General features: G+C 37.4%; 1 protein-coding gene across 6 annotated transcripts in view; it reads left to right on the forward strand.

Annotated features, from left to right (window-relative positions):
* Positions 1-23,203, forward strand: part of syt1a (synaptotagmin Ia) — a 162,522-nt gene that overhangs the window by 54,796 nt on the left and 84,523 nt on the right. For 2 of the 6 annotated variants that reach the window (XM_028043654.1, XM_028043649.1), the window contains exon 3: positions 19,945-20,022. The exons of 1 other annotated variant lie outside the window; for it this stretch is intronic. The gene's annotated coding sequence lies outside the window, so the exon portion shown is untranslated. 3 more of the 6 variants (XM_028043651.1, XM_028043650.1, XM_028043652.1) reach the window with 3 other exon arrangements.

Below are 23,203 nucleotides of genomic sequence, written 5' to 3' on the forward strand. Positions count from 1 at the left end.
AGCCTTCAGGAATTAAACCAGGAAATATATTGGTCAATTAAAGATTTGCTGGTGGATCAAACACTTATTTTGGTCAGATCTCTCCTTGGAGAACACCTGGTTGTGCAAAAGATAAAAAAGACATTGGACATTTACATTCAAAAATATAGAAAAAACCATGTTAGGTTTGATCATAGTGTATATACATCCTGAAATTTCACAAGTAAGCTGAATATCCCTAACTTTTTGGAGTAAAAATAATAAACACAACTGGAGTGTTTGCTGAAAATCTTAATTATGTTGCCATCTAACCAAATGATTCCAGTTCAGGTCTGAGTAGACTTCACCAAACATTAACTTCTGTTACCAAAAAGCTACTTTGCACATTTCTATCAAACAACCTCCTAGAGTTTGGACTGAGTCTTGTGAGTTCTTGTGAGGTCTGTCCTTCTTTAGGTGTTGCCAAGATGATTTTTGATCTTGGTCCAGTCTTGTATGCCAAAGATTAAGCTGTCTTATTTTGTCGTCGTTCTGACTACACATAGAAACAACTTTACAGAAGTAGCTAATTTCTTGCAGCCATATTTTGACTTAAAGATGAATATTCATGTGCATTACTTGCACAGTTTTTCCTGTTCTTTCTCTCATTTCCAGAATTTGTGTTAAAATACTTGAACATGAAGTTATTTTACCTTCTGAATAATATACTCAACTTAAAGGTGTTATTTTTCTACAATTTTCTGAAGCAGCAGATTAAATTACTGCAGTCAAGGATAAATTTGTTTTAATGCTTTTTCTAAACTATTATAAAGGGAACAAATAATTCTGGAGGATTTTGTAATCGAATGTCAACTATCTTACATGTTTTTCAAATAACCTTTGAGTTTTACATTTTACAAAAAAGTTAACATGTGACCTTTTTCTTTCTAAAAAAAAAGTCTTATGGAAATAGATTGTTGTCTGGGATCATTTTCTCTGTTGCAAGAAAGGACATTCTATTATAGCTTTTATTGTGTCATATAAGCTTGCTGAGGTTGATTACAGGAACCACAAGCCTGTGCAATGCGATAATACTTTTCGATTGCTGACGCATGGAAATGGGAGATAGGATTTAAATGCTGGGCTTGTTTCTGTTTGCAAAGTTTTGTTGTTTCAATTGCAGCTAGTATGGGTTCTCTGTTTTTCTTATTTGCCTTGAAAACACTAGAATAGCACAAACACTAAAGGTTTCTTTTAGTAATTAGATAAATTTATGGGGGTGGAGGATGAATACCCAACACTCATTTGGCCAAGTTTATTTTTTACTGGTTTTCCCGATATCTCAACATGAAAACAGTCCTTTTCCAGAACAGAAAAAGGACTGTTAAAGGACTGCTCAGACTGTTAAAAAATCCTCAGACATGCATATAAATAACCATATCATCAGCTAAGCTGGCTCTAAGAGTTTTACCTCTAGTAGATGGATATAACAGTGTGGCAGTGATGGAGGATGAGCTGGGAATCAGTCATCCTTAGTTGAGATACAGGCCACTCTCAAATGGAAGTCTGCCAACCGAGCATACAGCTGCATCACTTTTTTTTTTACTTTGGAAATTACACAGAAGACCAAACACACATCATCTTATCACAAAATCCGTTCTGTCCTATGAACTGTGCACATCGAGATGTTACAATGGAACAAAATAACATGAACTGATTGAACTGATGATGATGTAGTTTTATCCTTGCTAGTGAGCTTCACTGATATCCTAAAAGCATTAAACAGACGCTGCTAATCCATGCAGTCACTCAGAGTTACACACACACACACTAATGGATAAAGGTTCATCATATACTTGAGATCAGACCTAATACACCAGTGTTAGTAGTCCAGTTTTATAGTAATGTAACCAAAGGGACAAATTATTTTAATATGTTTTTTTTCTTTCCACAAGGTTTTTCTCATTTGGATTAATATATTTAAAACTTTTTTCACTGTCACACCTTTACTCCCTATCAATAATAATTAAAAAACATGTTTTTGTTGCCTTAGCAAACTCAAAATGAAAATCAATGCATGCAATTTTTAAACAGGAGTTTGTTTTTACCATTAAAAACACAGCCCCTGCTCACACAGGGGCTGTGAGAGCAAAATGAAACCTGTTAAAATGTAGCTTAATTGAACCAAACAGATCGCACTCTGAAATTAGTTTTTCATTATAAATCTCAATTATATCAGTGACTTTATTTGTGAATTAGAAAATTAATCAATCAAACACAAATTAAGTTATAGATTGTTTGGAGTCTGTAGCACAAACACACTGTTAAGCACACAATAAGCCTTGAATCTTAGCTCAGGATGCAATATTTATGTTTGTAACTCTTATTGTGAAAGGTTTTAAAGGAAGGTAATTATCAGTTAAACTAGATAAACTACAGATTCACATATGACTGTTATATTAGCAGTTCTTCTGCATATAGGCACAGCTTGGTACAATGCTGAATATTGCCAAATTTTATATTGCTAGGAAAACTTTAAGTCGCACATCTTAAATTAACTTATTTTGCATTAACATTAAGACAGATTGGATGGAGAAGTCAGACAGCATGCATTAAAAAAACACTCGTATTCATCTGTGCAGACATAAAAGAAGCATTTCAAAACTGTTTTTAAAGCTGAAAATTCACCAGATTTAGATTAACTTAAAGCAGAAGGCAAAGTTCTATCATAACATGGTTTAAAGAGAGGAAATTAGATTGTGATAGTTTCCAAAGCCAGGTAAATAACATAATTTCCCCAAAATACTCCAAGAAGCTCTCGTTTAAATAGAGAGCTTAAAGATTCCTTTTTTTGTTGTTTTGCTTTAGTCACTGCTAGTGATATTTGCATCTCTAAAAATTCTTCGGGCCTCGAGCTGAGTCACCCCTAAAGTACCTTGACAGAGGGAGTAAACAAGCCTGCCTCTGTTCATCAAGGTAATCTTGTTTGCTTGTTGGACAGCATACTACCACAGGGATAAAGGCCTATGAGCCAGATACTGTGATCCCTGCTCTCATCTCTTTAAAGTAGATATAACAAGCTTGTTATTATTTTCTGTCATTTTGAATGGCAGTTTATCATCTCATTGAACATGGAGGTATTGAATATCAAGTATCTTATTTTAATCAAGTATGATCTTAAAACTGTGATGCATACGTTTATTTATTCTGTATTTAAATTGTAAAATCATTTACTGTAAATGGGCTCCTTTTAGACTTTAAAGGACCCAGAACCCAGACTGGGCCCGGCTCTGCAGTGCAAAAAGACCTTTTAGTGTCAAATAGCTGGATAGAAAACTTTTGAGGACATTCTTTCAATACAAGATGCTAGTGCTGTTTTAAATTATTTTCCCCACTTATAGACTTCTTCAGTTTCTGCTTTTTTGCCACATTGAACTGTTGCATATCATGAAGGTAATTTATTATTAAATAAATGATCATTTTGTTAAGGGAGAAAAGCTCTCCAAACCAACCTGGCTGCAAATGAAATAATACGTTTTTGATTACCTAATGTTTTGTGAAAACTAAGTTTATTTTCTCCTACCTTCACCCAAGCCTGGTTACTGCTAAACCTGCAGAATAAAGAAATAACTTAAATTGAACATCTCTGACAAAATGTCAAACAGCAACACCTCACATTCTGATCTAAAGAAATTCAGAAACAAGATACATTTTTACACTGATAAGTTTTGAGCGTTTTGAAAAAACAAAATCTAATGTTTTGGGATTATAAAACCTTTAAGAGCTTCTTTGCATTAATTAGAGATACATGAAGCAGTGATTGTACTCAGAAGTAGCTGGCCTGCTGACTGATCCAGGAAGACATAAAATAACCAAGAACAACATTTAAACCAATAAATCAATCATCAAACTGTGATTCCAGGACATCTAGTAAAATCTCTGAAGAAATTTAATGACATATTTTAAGAGTCTCTTTCACTAAAACCTAAACATTTCTGAATGTATTAAAACCTGACATTGCCTTCTAAATGTTGAACTTGTAGAAATGGTTCTACAGGAGCAACTAGTGGCGACATATTGATTTAGAAACTATCAACATTTGATCCTACAACATTGTGCATGCCTGTATGGTGAACATGATTTAGTAAATTTCCTCTTGCTTGGTGATACTTAGAGAAAAATATATGTGTTCTAATTACTTTAGCACTCTGTAGAAACTACCCCCTCACTGTTGTAATTTGTAAATGACTGCCTCCTCATGAGGGGAGATTACCATTCGCAGTCATCTCTGTGATTCATAATTACTCTCACAGTGAGCAGCCATGAAATGCAGGGGGTGAGATTTTCATTTGTGTCAAAACATGGTACCATATCCACCATCACCACAGTTGCTGAAGTCTATGTTTTACCCCCTCAGAATTTGATTTAAACCTTTTACTGTGATGAACAATAGACAGACTGTTGCAGTAGACTGTAAGGTAGGAAGGAATATGAAAATTATTGAGCTGTTGTCACAAAACAGAACTGACAAAAAATATGAAACAATCCTCAGTTTCAAATTTCAGCTTTTCCAAGTGCTGCATGCTTTTTAGTTTATATTTGTTCCATTCTTGCATGGCAGTTTTTGTGCCTTATATGATTCAAAGTTCACCGTCAGTCAATATTTTCAGCAACTGAGTGCAGTGAGGAGTAAAACCTTATTATGTACAACAGAACAATGCTTCAGGGTGACAGCAAAGGGTGAAAGACAGAATATGGCAACTAGATGGAATTGGGTAGAAATGGAACAGTGTGAAGTGTTTCAAGATCATACAAGTGTCAGACATCTTATTTCACAATCCTGAATAAATCCAGTGAGGTTTTTTAAAAGCTCAGCGGCCAGTCAACAGTATCCTACACCATTTTTGTTGCAATTTGTTGAGCAAAAACAGCAGAGGAATTGAAGTAATGATGCAGAGAAACATATTGCACATTTACAGTGAAATGGGAAGCTTAAAATATCTTCACTGTTGGACTAGTGGGAGGCAGATGGTGTTCGTAGTGGAGACCTATGCACATAGAGATCTGCCTTATGTAGAACTATAGCAGGTATAGCGTTAGAAAGAGGCAACAAGCTGGCTTCCAAGGAGGGCTTCATGTTTTTTACTTGCAAATACACAACAGCAATAATCTTTGAATGCATCATTACTCTACTGCCGATTCAAAATTTCTACCATCTTGATCAGTCAGGCAGTAAATAGAGGATGAGAGCAAAGAGCTCTGACTTATCTATTTATAGATTGCCATAATTGGGCGCTTCACATCTAGGTCGCTAAGCACACCTGTGACTAAAGAATGTTACTATGAGGATTTGAAAGATGAAAAGAGACATGCAAGAGAGCACTGACACCTCATCTTGTTCAACTAAAGAAAGAAAAAGCTCTCAAGTGAATTATAACCAACTATGAACTGATTTTCTGAAGGTATCAGCTGTAAATAAACTAAGCCACCTGCGTTTCCCAAACAAACTCTACGAAAGATCCAAGCTTTCCAAATTGGGGGAAACGTTGATGGCCAAGTGTGAACTTGCTTTTAGTTCTCTGTAGCTGCTTTATGTGGATATGATGGGGCATTTTTATGCAAATGAAGCACAATGCAAAGCATGCCATTTTGTGTCTTATTTTAACCTTGCAGCATTTCTTCATGCACACACACATAGATATTCATTGAGAGCTGAGGCTTGGACTCCTAAAGCCAGACAAAGATAATCTAAGTAAGTAGGCTATCTGGAGAAGTTTATTTGAGTAGTTTTGGAGCAAAAAATGCTTTTCCTCAGAAAAGAAAGCGGTAGAGAACCTGTTTGAATAATGATAATGGTGTTTCTCTGTTTGACGCAGTATAAATGTTGTAAACACACTGAAAAAACAGACGGATAAGTGAGACATAAGAATGGACACTTGCTGTTTTAATGAATAGCTAGAAATACACAGGGACCCAGTGTTTCTGCCAAAGAATTGAAACAGGTTTTTTTTGTTTGTTTGTTTTTTTGTAGAGAAGTGGTGTTTCACTAAATTAACTGAATTTATGTTCATAGTTTTTAAAACATAGCAAATATTGATTTACTTCTTTATAAAAATATGAAGATAAAAAATGAGACAAAAGACATAGATCACATTTTTAACAAAACAAAGAAATAGTTTAGTGGTTTTATGAAGCTCCACATCCTATTTTATTTATTTTTGATAGGACAAAATAAAAAAAATAGCTCCCAGTTCATACCATGAAACTCTCAACAGACTGTTCTTGAGTTAATTTGAAGGCCACATAATGTTTGGACTCCAATATCTGCAGAAAAGTAAAGTGGTGAGTTCTGTGCAATTATTCTCAATAGCATCCACTGACCTCGCTCAGGTCATATAGGTACACATATAGGTACACATGTACCTCAGCCACACATGAGGCACATGTGTGGCTGATTTGCTGTCATTTCCATTTTGTCATAATACTACCAACAGTTGTGGACTATTTTATAGCAGAGAGGTTTCAAGACTGGACTTATTTTACAGATGACATCCTACCCGAACTCCAGAGAAAAACCTGCTTGGTTTTTTGAACCAATCTGTAACGGTGGAAATTCAATAGCTAATTGAGAATTCCTGGCAACATAGCGTGTACTTAAAAAACACAGTGTCATCCAGGTTGCATATGAAATGAGGTACATGTGTGCATGCTTTTGTGGGACTTCATCATTGGAGCATCTGCTTCCAGCTGCCATATCTTTGGCTCTGCTTTTAGCCTCATCTCCTTTCAAAAACAAGAGAAACCACTCTTTTCTTGATTGGCAGGTTAAACTCTTCAAGGTCAATTCGCTCTCTTCCTCTGCCTCTCACTATAGATTACTGTGGTAATATCTCCTGTTGTGTGTCTCCGTCCTCCTCTTGACTGATTCTCAGATCAAAAGATTGTGTCCTTGCCTTGTCGTCTGGTTCCTAAATAAGCGCCTGCATAATTTGTTGAGCATCATGATTGTTTCCCTGTATGTTTATCAAGGGGTAAAGAGAAGTGTTCCTGGTGATATAGACAGACTTTCTTCATGTGAACTGTTTTTATGTTGGGCTTTGGACTAGATTTATTTTTGCGTAAAATGAAAGATGCTTCCTGGGTTGTAAATGTCTCCACAAATCTCTACTTTAAGTGTGAATGATGAAGATGGAAACTATCTATGCAGACAGCCGCATGGAAAATGATTGTTGGACAAACAGAAAGAGAAAAATCTCCACACAAAAAGAGAGGAATGAAGGAAAATTGTTACTATGAATCACAGTATTTTGCGGTGAAAGCTGATGAGCAGAAGTATTGGAGGAGAAAATGTGAAAACACAGCAGGAAACCAGTGCCGTGTTCTTTGAAGCTTCACAAAGGAACTTGCGCAGATGGCTGCCAAGACCCACAAAGGCAAATGCTCGGCTTCAAGCGGCTAATATCACAATGACTTGCACATTGAGTTCTGATCATGTTATTTGTTTAAACATGCATATTTCGCAGTGCATTTTCAAACGATGATGCATCGTTCATTTGTGCACATGATTGTGATGGCACTTGCTGTCACCACAGGCTGCAAACTCGAGATGTGATTTACAAGTGAGGACAGCTGGAAAGGCTGTGAAAGTCTGTGCAGATTTAGCAGCCTGAACGAACCCTACGTACAACGAATACCTGCCACTGACACAAAAAAATTGCCTCAGTTTGCTGGGAAGCAAAGCTGCACTAGAGCTGATAACAAAAAGGAGATTACCTATTAGCATTTCTTCCTCCTTTTGATGTACAATGACAGTATCTCGACAATAGTTAATATGTAGTCGTTCAGGTCTTTTTAATGCTTTGTTCTGGTGCTGAGATGGTGAAGAAAAGTATAAGAGATATTTTGTTTTCTTTTAAAGACTTGAAGATAACTGCTGTTTGTTAAAGCACTATATTTTGCAAGGTAAATAATCTGTCTTAAAATCTCATTTGTAATTTTAAATGTTAGTAGTAAATAGAAACCTGTTTGGAAAAACCTAGTTAAACAGAAATATTTGTTGCTTGCCAAATTAAGATGTAAAATATTGTTTGAAAAGAACAGTCACAAAACTCAAACAAAAACATTTTCAATTCAAATGGAAATGTGAAATTCTGCTCTGCTTGAACTTATAGAAACACAATTTTTAGACTCAGTGTCTGGAAAATGTAAGCAGATCTATAGATAGATTGTTTATTCATACAATATGTGCCTGGAAAACTGATCCACATTTTCTCTAAGGGGAATGGGATCATCTTTTACTGCAGAATAGATCCGCCTGTGATTGTATGAACCATTCTATCTAAAGAGGAAGACTATATGAACTATTTGCTTGAAAGTCTGTTCCTACATGTGCATCATTAAGATTTTAAGAAGTTTTAGTTTGGTAAATCTAATGCATTTTTATGGTAAATGGCCATTCCTGCTGTTGGATAGATCTAGTAGCTCTACTAGGTTGATTTAAAATTATACCACCTTTGGAGAGAATGTAAAGCAAATTAGTGAAGACTTATGTGTACTGCTCTGAAGAATATCCTTAGATCTGTAAAATACACATTGTTGCCTTGTAATTTATCTTGTTTTATACAAAATTCGTATATAAAGATTTTAACACACTCCTACATTAATATTTCATTATGTACTCCAACCTCAGCTTGACACATGGTGCTTTTAAAGTAAATCCATTGACTCCACCCTCCTGTAGTCAAATCTGTATTCAGCCACCAGTTCTGGTTCAGGAAGGGTTCAGTGCCTATTTACTGGGGTATTGTGAGTGATTCTGGCCTTGTTAAATCCCATTTTGTTTTGTGCAGCGTGGAGGTTGGCCTCCTCCAGGCATGTGAAGGTGTAGGCTGAGGCCGGCACACTGACTGCATGAGCCAGAGAGCAGTCCAATTTTTCATCCTTATTGCCCGTGACATATCCAAAGTGGCAGAGTGCCGTCCACGGAGATACAAAAGATGGGCAAAAGGGAGGAAAACGTGGAAGTGTGCAGCTCAGATGGATTGAGGGGAGTGGATTTCCATTTCCGTCTCTACACTTCTGAGCAGGGCTCCAATTTCCTTGGCTAAGAACAATGCAGCTCACCTGTGTCTATTAGAGGGGAGATGAAGTTAGTGCTGCTATTCCGTAACGTACACTGCCTCTGGGCTTGTTGTGTAGGTGTGCAGTGTTGAGCTCCATTAATTCATGTCATCTATGTCAAAACCATTTGTTATTTTAATTATATGTGATTCAGTTGTTGTTGGGTGGCAATTTGCAATTATAAAATCCCTATCTGACATGTTTTGCTATCTTAATAACAACCTTTCAGACTGACACATGCAGGCAGAACAGTTATAGTCGCCAAGGGCATCATCAAGGTTACCTGTGGGGGATGTGCTTTCCTTGAATAGCTGGGACATCACACAGCTGGGAAATTTTCCTCACAGAGAGATTTCCCCTCTCACTTTTCTTTCACTTTCATTCACGTAGCTAAGATTAGGATCTCTTGTTGTAATTATTGCTTTGTGAAGCAGCCTAATTCTGCCAACATGATGGTATCACACGATCAGGTGCGGCGGAGGGTTTCTGCCACCAGCTGTTCATGTCCTTTGCATGTTTTAGTGGGCAGCAGTGAAAGGCACGGTTATGTGATATGTGCTCGATGATCGACTAGTTCCTGGAAAACTGCCAGCGCCTTCACGTTTTCCTTTGCCCCATCCCCTCCCCTGGGAGTGAAGGGAAAAAAAGAAAATCAAAACTGAGCAAAAGAAAAACAAAAGTAATCCCCTTGGGTATTGGGGATTTTTACAGCTCCAGCTGTACAATAAGGGCATCATTGAACCTTTGCAGTCCCAAGAAACATATGGCTGTCAGCCTCCCCAAACACAGGTGCTTGACAGACAGTCAATTCTGCTTAATGAGCAATTGTTATGTACCGCATAGCAAAGTGTGGAAATAAGCAGACTGTGTCCATTAGCACACAAACATGCTCTACTCGAGGGGCTGTCAGTAAAGCCTGGAAGGTATAACCTGGTTTCAGCCTAAAATGGCATTTTTAGTATTTCAGACTGCAATCAGTAATGTATTCAAGGTAATTGACCAAATCATGTATTCACATCTAATCATCCGTGTTAGGTTAATGAACTTTAATGAATATTATACTGATAAATTTTTTATAGATTTTTTTACATATAAAGGATGGATTTGCTAACATTTAAACCCTGTACACTTTCTTGACTTAAAGTATTTGTTTTAGAAATATGCGTTTCATCTGTTACTGAAGTGTTCATCACTTGTTCTCTAACTGCCAGTAACCTAAATTAGTGTTTTCTAAGAATTAAAATAAGAAATACTCTTTTCCATCCATTACTTAATATCTAAAATTCAATTTGAAAAACAAAGAACTGGTGTTGGGTCATCGCTAGACATGAAGATGTAGGGCTTGGTGTCACAAAGTGTGGGACCTAAACAGTGAGCCTTGGAGAACTCCATAGCTTAAAATGTAACATTACACGGCAAGACGTGCTTTCTATGCATCAATAAGCTGTAATATTCAGTAGTTTAAATGACATATGCACTCACAGTGTGATTCAATATTTCTTCCAGTAATTAATCAAATTAATAACAAAACCTTTCGGGCAGCGCAAAGGAAAACGTTTTCAAAAGTCTCGTCTGTTTGTTGATATCAATCATTTTTGATCTATTCAAGACAAAAACTATCACAAATGATTGTCTAAATCTGATATTGCAGTTATGCACAAAAACATATACTTACAATGGACACATTAAAAAATGCACAACTGTCTGTATTTCAATTCTTTAGCCACTTTTTTGAATATTATAGTAACCTGCAGAGTGTCAGGGGAAAGTTTTGTTTGAATTGGCAGCAGAAACTGGAGATCGAAGTGGAATATAACATATAATCTCTTGTACCAGTGGACAGGCGACCTTATTTCTGTTCTAGGAACCACAAACTTCATAAATTTGTATTTATCTCAGATGAAATTATGATTAGTTTCATAAATCAAAGCTGGTGCCTCCTATTCACACTGTTTCATAATCAAATCACTCTTTCACTGTAACTGAAACCAAGGCAGGTATGGTATTTAAAAAAAAAAATCTTAGTATTATAATGTAATTTGCTGCAAGAAAAACAGAATTGCATCTGCACAGTCGTGATCCACAGAGGGATTATACTTTGTTTTCACCAGAAGCTTTTCCCCGAGCAAATAAATTCATTCACTTTGATTTAGTGGCTTTTCTTGGCAGGGTGACTGGATAATTGGTTATGGTCAACTCTCATAAGGTTTACTAAAACAATGGCAGGTGTTTTGATAAGGACAAGCAGAAATTTATCATAAAGGTTCAAGCAGCAAACTGACATTGTGTGAAAGAGTCTGATAAAAATAGAAATCTTCTAGTGTGTTTGGGAAAAGCAGATTATTACTTTTCAGACATTATGCTATTTTCTTTGGGGAGTCAACGTCTTGTTTTGCATGTTTTGATTTTGCTTAGTGTCTACATGTTGTTTCCACATGTTTGAGGCAACATTGAAATGTCAGGGTGATGCACACATGCTTGTGCAGCTTATACAGGATAGTGGGTTTGGGATTTTATCTTCCTGTTGCAGCTTATGGATCTACCAAAGCTGTAAAGAAATAAATTGTGTGTTAAAATAGTGGTTATAGAGTTCATATTGTGTTTAGTGAGCACATGATTGCATTTTTGCATGGGATTTGTTATTGGCTATATGTCAGTTTAGGCAGAAACATGAGAGCAGCTCAGCGGTGGATCGTGACTTTCAATCCTGTGTGGGAGATGCTGCTACTCCCACTCAACCTCCTCCCTTCCTGTCGCTCTTTTATCTCACTCCAAATTCTCTTTAACTTCACCTCATTTCTCTCTTAACCTGCTCTCTCAACTATAACATGTAAATTAAAGGTCTTTGGTTGGTCGTCTAGAGAACACTCAGAAGAGCATTAAACAGTCTCATTGTTTGAGTGGATGCTGAATGAGATGAAGATCATTGGGTTATAAGATCATAGTAATCAAGCATTATATCAACGTGTTTCCTCTTTCAGCTTTTCTCTGTCATGTTTGTGTGAATGCATACGACTTTATTCAGTGGATATAGTGCAGTGATTAATAGACTTGCATCAGTTATTGATATCAATTTTACTAAGGTATAAAATGTTTTATTTACTGCTGGTCAGCTGGCTGAAAGTAGACTGCTACACTTTCCATCGCTTCCAAGGAAATCAAAGTTGACAGGAATAATTTCACTTGCATAAAATACCAAAACTAGAATAAATATGTTACATTTAATCGCTGTTAGTTAGAAACTAAAATGCCATAACTTGAGGCTGGCTATCAGTCTCTTTACTGTTTTAGTTAAAAAAAAGCTTTAAGTAATTTTTTGTAATTACTGTGATAGAGTAAATGTAATACATGTTATGCTATGACTGGCTCATTGAGTCTCGTCGAGGCCAATGCCTAATTCTGTATGAGATTGTCAAAGAATGACACAATCCTGAATGTCCCTCTTGAAGAGCTTTGCTTGAATAACAGCTTAGCAGAAGGCCATTAGAGTTTGTTTTGTTTTTTTTAAGAAAAACTGTGTGATACTTCATCAGCAATTGTTTGATAAAAAAGTAGGTTAATGAGTGAGATGGTCCACCTTCTGAAGTTGAGGTGAGGACCCGACATGTAAGAGTGGGTTCTCAAGATCTTTTTGATAAAGTAAAAAACATCTTAAATAAGAAAAAAAGTGAAATAGAAGCATGTATGTTTTTAAAAATAAAGTAAAAGTGGAAAAAAACAAAGTAGGACTAGACCAGATAAAAATAAAAGCAACATTGATTCTGATTTTGTTGCCATTGTACCACTTTTTATGTTTCTCAGTGACGATCCTTGTGTCCTCAACCAAGAGTTAGTCATGGCTCTCTCATATTTTTATTTTTTTTTAATCAGAAACTAGAAAGTTTGAGAACCACTGACACAGTGCAGTGTGAATATGAACCACACCAGCTGAAAATATAACAGATGTTGCCATTTTGGTCCAAAATCCAACTGAGTCTACCACACTATCAGGTGTGAAAACAGCCTTAGTTGAGGGATCAGACATTAGTTTTTATTATTAGGTTTGCTGCAAGGGATAGTAGTGTGTCACAAAAAACATGACCATACAGTCTACATACTACAGTCCATCTTTAAGAGGAAATATTGTGACTCTTTTCCATATGCAGAAACAAAAGTTTGTTTCAAAGTCGCACACTTAAAGTTTACTCAGAATGTTTAAACTATAATACAACACATAAAATGATACCCCACCAAACAGATAGTATGATGAATGTGGTTTGCAGAGTTACAAAAAGTGTTGGGGTCAGTCAAGAGGGAAGCAGAACTTCTTTCTTGTTTTGTGATGATGGTGCAAAACAAATTTTGCATAATCTGGCATTTCCATCTATCTGACCTTGGATGTTCTTTATGGCTGGACAGTAACAGGGTTGCTAAGGTAATTCAATTAACAAACCCTCAATGGGCAATGGTAATTACTACTCACTAAATCCACACTAATCTCCCCTCTGAGTCTCCTTTCAACACTCAACCCAAGGCACTATAACATGCAACGCTGACTCCTCAACTCTGTCCCAAACAGGAGCCATCCAGAAGACACGCAGTTTTTATCTGCACACAAATCTCCAAATCCATCAGGTGTGTATGTGCTTTTGTTTCCACCCTGCCTCATATATTTGTTGTCCAAATCTCAACAGTCATCAGTTCTGGTAATTTCCCCTCACTCTTATGTGTGTGAATCAATGGGGATCTAAGGTCAAAGGTGCTTCTCTTCTCTCCATAAGGAGGTCATAATTATCCCTGCAGACATGACTCGGATGTGACCTGTGAGTGACTGAAGTTAGAAAATGAGGAGGAGGATAAGAAGAGAGAAGATTACGTCTCTCTGAGCATGTTAATTGGACCTTCCACCAAAAACACCTGGATTTATTAAAGTATGTCTGAAAGTACTGAAGCTACCTCATTCAATTAAATTTTGTTTTTGATGTTCCCACGCTACTTTGTAAAATCTTTGATTTTTAGTGCAAAAAAATCACAAAAACAATTACAAAATCCTGGAGGGACTGAAAAGATGTTCAACAATATTACTTAATTTTAAGAATTCATTGATACTTTAAAAGTTTATCAATACATTCTGGCACAACCGGCTCTTTAATAGCATTCATGATCTTGATTTGGCCCAAAATGAAAATGAGTTTGACATCCCTGTTCTAAGCGATGAAAAAACATCAAATAGTAGACAACATTTTGCAGTTAGTTTGATCCCTCTCCTCTGCTGAATTTATTTCTTGGCACACTTTGGAACTTTTTGTATCAGTTATGTTTTTTTATTTTCTTTAGCCAAGAAGCCTTTGTGAGTAGAAAGGTGCACCTATCCTCTGACATAATTTCAAACATGAAAATAAGTTCACTTGCTGCACTCCAATCGACTTTCCAGTCATCATTGCTAAATCAAAAACAGTTAATTTGAGATATTAAGTGGAAGATTTGCTTAATGGATGTGGAGTGGAGAAATCTAATGCAACTGTATGATGCTGGTATGTCAATATGAACCAAATTTTGAGAATTGTTTTGGACATCTTGTTGAATCTATTAAAACTTAAGGTAGGATTGAAAACAAAAGGGTGTCCAAGCAGCTCAAGAAGGGTGTACTGTGAGTGTATGTACTCCTCTTGGTACCATAAAAGATCATTTAGATTATTTAGTTGCTCATTTCACCTAGAAAATATTCAGAAATGTGTAAAGGTTTGTAATATCCTTTGAATGTCATTAAACCAAAGAAAAACCTTCAAATATATGAAGAACAATGGTTGCTGGAGGTTCTTAGAAAGACAAATGGTAGCATTTACAGTGTTTGCAGGTGAAATCTTCTGACAAAGGTTAATATAATAAGCATTGAGTCTCTAAAAAGTCAGCTGCTAAAAAAGATAAAAATGGGTGGAAAACAACCCTCCCCTGGGCTTCCTATTTGCCACTTCAGGATGAATTTTGGATTTTAGCCAAACATCTGTGAGACGTCCGTGTCATTGGAAAGTATCACTGACCCCAGCAGGTGTTCTGCGTGCATCGTTGTAGCCTGTTTGTTTGTGTGTGTGGGGGTGGGGACTTTGTGTGCAGTATAAACCACATGCATGCGAGTGAGAGAAGCCGGCTGGTGGTGAAAAGCTGCACCTGCATGCATTGAGAAGAGTTCTCTGAATAGCTCCATATTTGAACAGCCACTTGTCTACAGATAAAGCTGTAAGTGATTCGTGACAGCTTCCTGCCTGCGGTTGGGGGTGCGGGGGGCATGTGGAGGAGGGAATCAGAAAAAGAGTGAGAAAAAAGAGATGAAATGAGAGCATTAGCTGTAATTACTGCTTCTTTTCTCCATTTGAAAGTGCATTTCTCTGTTTCCAAGAGAATTAGTTCTGGATACTCTGGGTGGGTCAAAGCAGCGTAACTGTGCCATGAATCAAGAACAGTGTTGCTTCTAAAGAAGTACAACATTTACATATTATTTATGACTAAAGGTGCCACAATCACATCTACAATGGCAGTTTTAAAGAGTCTGTCTTGGCAATTGAGCAGATTGCACCAACCCTTCATTTTGTATCATTAGACCAGTCTCTCATTTAATGCATCACAGGTCATCTTGTCAAGACATGCTGATCACTGATTTGGCTGTTCTTTTTGGCTTCCTCTTAAGAATAGGTACGCCATGTAATTTAAGGTGGATTTTGTCACCTAAACTAATCGAGCCAGAATAGAAAAGTGGAGAAGCAGACTTACAAATAATTGCAACTTCTTTCTAACTAAGGAGACTTTTCTGTACACAATTTAACTTGCTGTTAATCAAGTCTGGAAATGGACATTTGACAAATGTTTATGTTTAAACATTTGTCACTTTTAATGTGAGAAGTTTACCAGTGTGAGAAGATGTTCCTTCCACAAAAATAATGTAGCAAGAAAACTTATTCATTGTACACATAATCATGCACATTAAACTGTACTTGTGTTCTTTTAAAATATTAAGAAAATTTTGAAATATAATGCATCATATTTCATTTTTCAGCCATTTAGCATGTACAGTTTTAAAAAATTAGTAATCAGTTAACTTATTCTGTGAAACTGCTTGAAAAGATTACTGCTGACTGTTGAATGTTTTCTATTATAGGTTGAATAAAACCAGTAATTTGCTGTGTCCAAAGGTGACCTCTGCAATGCTCCTGACATTTGGGAAATTGTCCTTTTGTTCACCTTTCTCCTTTTATTCTGCTGGTGTTTTTTTCCTTCTAAATGCCATTTCAACCTGTTCAGTCCCGTTCTACTCTGTTAATCTATCCATTTTCATCTTCCTTTCTTCTTCAATGGAAGTCGACCATTGACAGGTTTCCAACCTTTGTTGGGTTCACATTTCTTGTCCGTTTCTTTCGAAACTAAGTGTGTCTCCCATCACATGGCAAAAACACTCTTAGAAAGTTTTCAGTTTTCATAACATAAAGAAATGTGGCCGCTGATGCAGTACTTTTGAGGGGTAGAAAATGTTAGAGATTTTTTGGTATTATCATTTTATTCTTACTTTAGTTCACATTCAGCCTAGAGATCATTGTGATTTTCTGTTTAAAGTGTTCTCTTCCTTACGTGTGTATGGAGGTCACTACTGTCTGTTCAACTTTACGCACCTCCTAATTTAGTAACTACCTGTGAACAGTCGTATTTTATTTTATTGACAGTACTGACCGAGATTTGAACCGGGCTCAGACCTTTGATCAGATATCACATCTGGAACTGGGTTGTTAGATGTTTGGGTTAGAAGCTTTACGACCTCTGTTGTTTTCCTTACTGCCCCCTTGCCTGTTCTTCTTTGACAATAAAAACAGGAGTCCTTGTGAGAGCAGATCAGAACGCTCTGTAGAACTGCTCGGAGGAGAAGTTTGATAGAGCCTTCCCTTTTGCAAAAGCTCCACGTAAAATTCATATACGTTGTCTGTGGTTCTTTCTTTTATTTAGGTTCGAAAGAAAAATACCTATCAGAAAATATTTTCACAAAGGCCACATTGCACTGGTTTAGTTACTTGTACAATAATAAGTTCTGCATATTTATGGAACCATAAAACTATGAAACATAAAGCCATACTTGAAGGGATTAAAATAAATTCAGCATTGAAAACATTTCCTGTTCCTGAGAAGCACTGGCCAGTTGCTGTTAGCATGACTATCTTTGACTAAAATGACATGGTATTATTTTAGAAGCCTCCTCTACTTTTGAATATTGTGTGTAATAATGCCTCAAGAAGGTTGTAAAAAATGACCAGTGGTAGACAAGGTTCTGTCCATTTATTCCTTTATTTAGCAGCAAAACTGAAAATGTTGCTTATTTTGCGGATAGTTTTTGATTGATTATTAAAGGAGCTTGCATCACTCCTATTTTACCATCATAGCACTGACTATTAAAATTCCTTTTACATTAATTTTAAAGCTCAATTCTGTGTTACTGAATTGCTAAAACATCACACTTGCTCAGATTCCCATACCAAAAGTTACTCTTAGTCAGGAGGACCAAATATACGACTCACAATATTGAGCCCTAGTTACAGCAGTAAAGCGCTGGGATATGTGTTGAACTGACTCAGATATTTTCTTTACATGGTTGCACTCCTTCCTGCTCTCATTAGGGTCTAGCTATAAGACTACAGAGCCACAAATTTGCAGTGGGCGCATCACTTGACCGAGTAATGGAGCTATCCCAAATATCTACAGAGCACAGCACCTATACCACACACAGCAGCAGGGAGGCAAGGCTTATTTAAAGAAGAGCAAGCTCTGTGGAGTCCAGGCAAAGTGCTGGTTGGCAATCATTAACAGAGACTCGCTGTTTGCTTTGCCTCTGTTCTGACTCTCTGTGTGTCTGTTAGCGTTTGTCTCTGTGTGTGTGTTTCCGTAGTCAAAATGAGCCTGTAGCTCAGTATGCAATGACAACCTGGACACTTTATTTATATTCTTATATCATATCATATCAGCATTAATGCATCTAAAATTAGCAATGATTGATAATAGGATCATCTGGTACAGTGCTGGTTTAGATATTTCTTGATCAACATTGATAATTTATCAATTAACAGTAAAAATTCTGAGCAGGCAAAATTTACACATGAAGCACACTCAACACTCCATTATGGATATCTATCACTCCCAGTACTTGGCATTGCTTTAACACTTGACCACAGTCCAGTTCAGTCAAAGAGTTGTACACAAAACAATAAGACAGTATGAATTTTCTCCAGATTAATTTGGAGAAGATATAAGTCATAATTTTTGGATTGATAAATGCAACAATAGAAATAATTAGTCAAAAACACCAGATGAGGTCAAAGATCACAGAGTGCAAATACCTAACAATATACATTTTATTACCAACATAATCCATACTACCACATTAACTTATTATTTTCTTTAAAATGTACTTAGTGTGCTTTTATTACTGATGGGTATCGTTTTCAAATTAGTCGGCTGCAGCTCATCCAAAATGCTGTTGCTAAACCTAAAGAAGATGAACCATATTACACTGGTGCTTAAGTCACTAAACTGGCTCCCAGTTTGTAAAATGACCAATTCTATATCCATGTTATAGATCTGGGCTCAAATACGTTTTAGAGTTTTTCATTAGGTTTCCATCTTGACCTCTTAGGTCATCAGAGGGCCACTCAGTCACTCAGTCAGTGTTTCCAGGACCTGAACTGAAAAAGGTGAACCAGCATTTATTTTTTTATGCTCCTCTGCTCTGAAACAAACTCTCACAAACTTTCTGAAAGTTTGAGATGTGCAGAAAAACGTGGTTCCTTTTCATCAAGACTGAAAGAAATATCTACTTCAGTTTGTGCATGAATATCAAATATAAGGTTTTTGTATTTGAAGTAATTTTTTATGTCATCCCTAAGTTTACTGTTTTTATTTTGATCATATTTACCTGTCTAGTTCAGAAAATTGTGTAAGAATTATGCTTGAAAACACTGCTGGTATCATTGGTCTAGCTTTGTCAGATGAAGTGAAAGAACGACGGTTTGTCAGGTTTTCACTGCTGGTCCTCCTTCGTCATTGCCGTCCCCTCTTTGGGAGATCCGAGTGCCACATCCGGTCAGGCTCAGTGTCTGGAGGATGCTAGGCAGCTCCTCGAGGCAGACCATTAGCATACACTTACTCTGGGAATGCCCTTGACTAGCTGTCTGTAGAATGGGACGTGAGCAGCATCAGATACACCAGCGACTTCCTAGGAGAGACAGAAATAAATAGAATGAGGCACGGAGGGGGGAGAAATCAAGAAGAATAAGCGGGAGGGAGCAACCTCAAACAGTAATCATATACACTGTGAATGCCTCATTAAGAGTATTCATCCATCCATCCATCTAGTGTTATTGAGCTTGCACAAGGGCTTTGTTTCATTCTCTCACATAATATCCACAGAAATGGTCCATAAACCAAGAACAAGTTTGTAAATGATGTGTGGAAATGCACTTCTAATAGTACCACCGACTGATATTTGTTTTCATAGAGCAGAAGTTGTGAGTGGGTGGGGGAAAAATGTCAGAAAATAGTGAGCTGAGAGATCGAGGGGCTATGTGCATTTTGTCTGACAGCAGAGGAGCAAGAGAGGGAGCGGTAGGGAAGAGAAAGGAGTCGGAGCGTCAGAAGGGGGAGGGGGCTGGAGTAGGTGGGCGGGAAGAGAGGAGGCGAGTGTCACGGACAGTAAGAGAGGGAAGGAACAGCGAGCCGCTCGCTCGCTTGCTGGAGCTGCTGACTGGGTGTTCAAGTGTGTGATCGTGAGTGCTTCCTGAGCCGTCGTGTGAATAAAAGGACGTTTCTTTTCAAGCCACTGATGTTTGTTTTTCCCCTTTTTCCTTCTTCTCAAAGTGCAACATCAAGCAGAACTTGTCTGAAGCCCTTCCTGGTATTTTGAAGAGAACCCAAAGAAACACAGCGAGCTGCCAGGTAGGAGATCAAACCAAAAATCATTCAGGCAAACATTTACATGAAGGCAGAGCTTTGGTTTGTGTTGCTGCTTTGAAATGAATGCATGCCATGGCTGGCCGCTTGAAATGGAGATTTTTTTTCTCATATGTGTGAGCGCGTCCGTAAACATGGCTCACTGGACACTGTACTGTAACTGTGTCTAGAGAAGTCAGGTTGGATTTTGTAGGAAAAAGGAGGCTCTGATCATAGGTGACGGATGTCACAGGGTTTCCCATTTATTCCTGAAAAGTGCTAAAAAAAATTCCGAAGACAAGGTTAACTTAGGAAAAACATTGAAGGTTTTTTCTTGTCTCTCCCCTTTACATGTCCACATTTCTGCACATGTTTTTTATTTTGTAGTTACTTCATTAATAATTAGTTTTTGGTTTCCATTCTGAGTGGGACCTGGCTGAATTTGGCTCTCCATGGTGGTTAGGATGAGGGTTGGGCTCAGCTCCTCAGCGGAGACAATAACTGAGCTCTAGAGAAGCCAACAGATGTGACATATTTACCACTTGTATCCAGTTTGGATCTGGTGTTGCTGCTTCCCGTTTGCCTGTGTTTGCTTTCTTTGTCATGTAATGAGAAGTTAACAGTGTAATCGAATCACTGCACTGACTTCCCCGCTGTTTGTCATTTCCCCCCTCTGTCATCCCTTATCGCTTCCCCCTCTCTCTTTGGCCTCATTATCCCTGATTCGCCTGAAATGAACGAGTCAGTCTCTCTGCCTTCCTCCATCCATGCATGCTGAGGTGCCATAGATGTTTTATCAAAGTGTCTGGAGCTGAACAAAGCTTCCTAGCCTCTGTTATTGTTTGCACTTTCGCTCACTTAGAAACACAAGTGAGGTAAAATCCACTGTGAAGTTTTCAGACTTCAAACTAGTTTGGTGTCAAGTCCACTTTTCTTACATCGTCTAAATCCTTACTTCTGTGCTTTGCGGGTCCTTAGAAATACTTGATTGCGTTTTCAGCATTCATTGTGAAACTGAAGTTGGTACGATCATTCTTTCTTTTTCCTTTAATCTTTAAATACATTTGCACACACTAGAATATCTCCATGTCTCCTTAGTCTGTGCGGTGTGTATCCAGCAGCATTAATAGTTAAAGAACAGAGTGTTTTTATTGAACAGCTGTTTGAATGATACACTGTACTACAGCAGCGTGCAGCAACATGCTGACCTTCACCTAACCTTGCAGAGCAACAGTGGGTGTTTACACACTAAATAAAGGATGGCATCTTTTACAAATCACATATTTTCTCATGAGAAGTTTAAAGGTAAGCAGCAGCAAGCAATGAGATGCAGAGATGCTGCCTTTTTTGCTGAGCGGACCTATGTGTGGACCTCCAGATCGGTTCAGGACATTAAAGCTTCCCTGGAGGTGAAAGCATCTCTGCCCAGAGCGGCATACGGCTTCTCTCGGTCCACTGGATGCAGACCACTCTCTCTGTGACTCATTGCCTCATCCGCTATGATTGGCTGTCCTTTCTACTCCAAGGAAAGACAGTATGAGGTGGGATCAGCCTTTTCTTTTACAGTTCATTAAAACATGAGAAAGCACAACAAAGTAAGGGTTAGGAGGTTTTGCGTCCTTTCACGACGTGCACCCCTCCTCCCACTGAACTCCTCTCCATCAGTGCAAGACGCTGTGACACGTGTGGCAGCTCAGAGAGCAAACAGGGCGTGGAGCTTCCCGCCTGCTGAGACTCTAGCTTGGTTGGCGCTTTCAGACGGACCCAGCTGAGCCAAGGTCCGGGCCGCTCCACCCAGCCAGGCAGCCGACAAAATGATCGTCTCATATCAGTGAGAAGAGCTTCTGGAGCGCTGGTTCAGAACCACGGACAGCGCTGCTGCACAGCAGAGCAGGAGAGACGATGCTGGGAATCAGCACCTCCTTTTATAAAAAACACCACATGAAATGACATGAATGGGATGCAAAATATTTCTTTTTTTAAAAAGCAGTGATGTGGTGATTGGATTACGTAATGTGCAGAGGTGGCAGGTTCACCATTTGGTTACGTAGGGAGCAGTTTGTTTCTAAAGTGCAGATTATATCCTGGGTAAATAGAAAAAGTGCTTTTGATCAGGTTGGCTGGCCTGCTACTGTAGTGCAGCTGAATCCTTAGAGCATTTCGTGTAGTTCATTGGAGCATTACATTGTAGTTGCTCTGTGCTTAATTTATTTTAACACATACCGTTGAAGAACAAAGGAAACGGCTTAAATTAGACATTTTTGTCCTTTCTTTCTTGTTTTTTGTAGTTATTTTGATGAAATTTTCTGTTAATCATTGAATGCTAAACTAACTGTGTAAAGTTAGTGATAACTTTGTATACAAAAAAAATCTTAATGTTATTTTTAGATGTGTTTGTTTCAATTGTTGCTATTCCTTACGCTGCAAAATCAACTACTTGCTTCCTGTGAGATATTTGGTTGCATTTTCCTTGAATCAAAACCACTTTGTGCTCTTAGCAATGTTTTGGGTGAGTGTGTGTTTGACTATACCGTTTAATTATGTTGTCAGTAAAAAAGACCACTCAGGTGCCATTAAACCCCAGCAGAATAATAGCATACGTTTATGCAAAATATGGCATTCTAGTTATAATATGGCGGTTCACATAGAAGTATTATTTAAAATGCACTAATAGTTAAATTAAAATAAATTTCAGGTTGCCAAGAACTAAAATATTCTCTTTCAGATAATCAATCAAAATTGAAAGCAGACGGTTGACTATTTGTGGCATTTTTTATTTATTTATTTTTTTTATATGGTTCTCAAAATGTTTACACTTGTGTGTTGAGAACTTGACGTAACATCATTGTCAAATCCTAAAAAGAGAATAATGGTAAATGGAACTTTGTCATAAATTTCAATAGAATATGTTAAATAACACAATGTGAAGAAGTTAAAAGTTGGAATATTTGCAAAATTAGTGTGTTTTCATCTTAAATGCTAAGTTGGATACAAATGTTATCTATTTCAGATTAATTTTTTCGAAAATACTTTGGAATATAGTGCAAGTTGTCTTGTGTAAAAAAGAAATGTTAACTCTATTCTCTCTTAAATCACTATTGCTAAATTACTGAATTTGTTTACTGCTTTGTTGAACCATTAGCTCTAGTGTTGGAGAATCTTTATTAATTGAATGATACATCACAAA

This window comes from Xiphophorus couchianus, chromosome 17 (genome assembly GCF_001444195.1).
Source record: "Xiphophorus couchianus chromosome 17, X_couchianus-1.0, whole genome shotgun sequence".
NCBI lineage: Eukaryota > Metazoa > Chordata > Actinopteri > Cyprinodontiformes > Poeciliidae > Xiphophorus > Xiphophorus couchianus.